This window comes from Corvus brachyrhynchos, unplaced genomic scaffold, assembly GCF_000691975.1.
Source record: "Corvus brachyrhynchos isolate BGI_N302 unplaced genomic scaffold, ASM69197v1 scaffold1530, whole genome shotgun sequence".
Lineage (NCBI taxonomy): Eukaryota > Metazoa > Chordata > Aves > Passeriformes > Corvidae > Corvus > Corvus brachyrhynchos.
In genome coordinates this window covers 8,861-9,205 of record NW_008235783.1, presented here as the reverse complement: position 1 = coordinate 9,205, position 345 = coordinate 8,861, and positions in this window count along the sequence as shown.

The window sequence follows — 345 nt, the reverse complement described above, 5'->3', positions numbered from 1 at the left end:
GGTCCCCAAAGGGTCCCCAAAGGGTCACAGAGGGACAAGGATCTTCCTGAGGGGGTCACAAGGGAATTCCCGGGGGGAAAATGAGCCCCAGAGCACCCCCAAATTCTCAAAGGGTCCCCAAAGGGTCCCCAAAGGGTCACAGAGGGACAAGGATCTTCCTGAGGGGGTCACAAGGGAATTCCCGGGGGGAAAATGAGCCCCAGAGCACCCCCAAGTTCTCAAAGAGTCCCCAAAGGGTCCCAGAGGGACAGGGAGCTCCCCGAGGGGGTCACGAGGGGGAAAAGTGACCCCCACAACCCCCCCAAATCCTCAAAGGGTCCCCCAAGGGTCCCCAAAGGGCCCCCA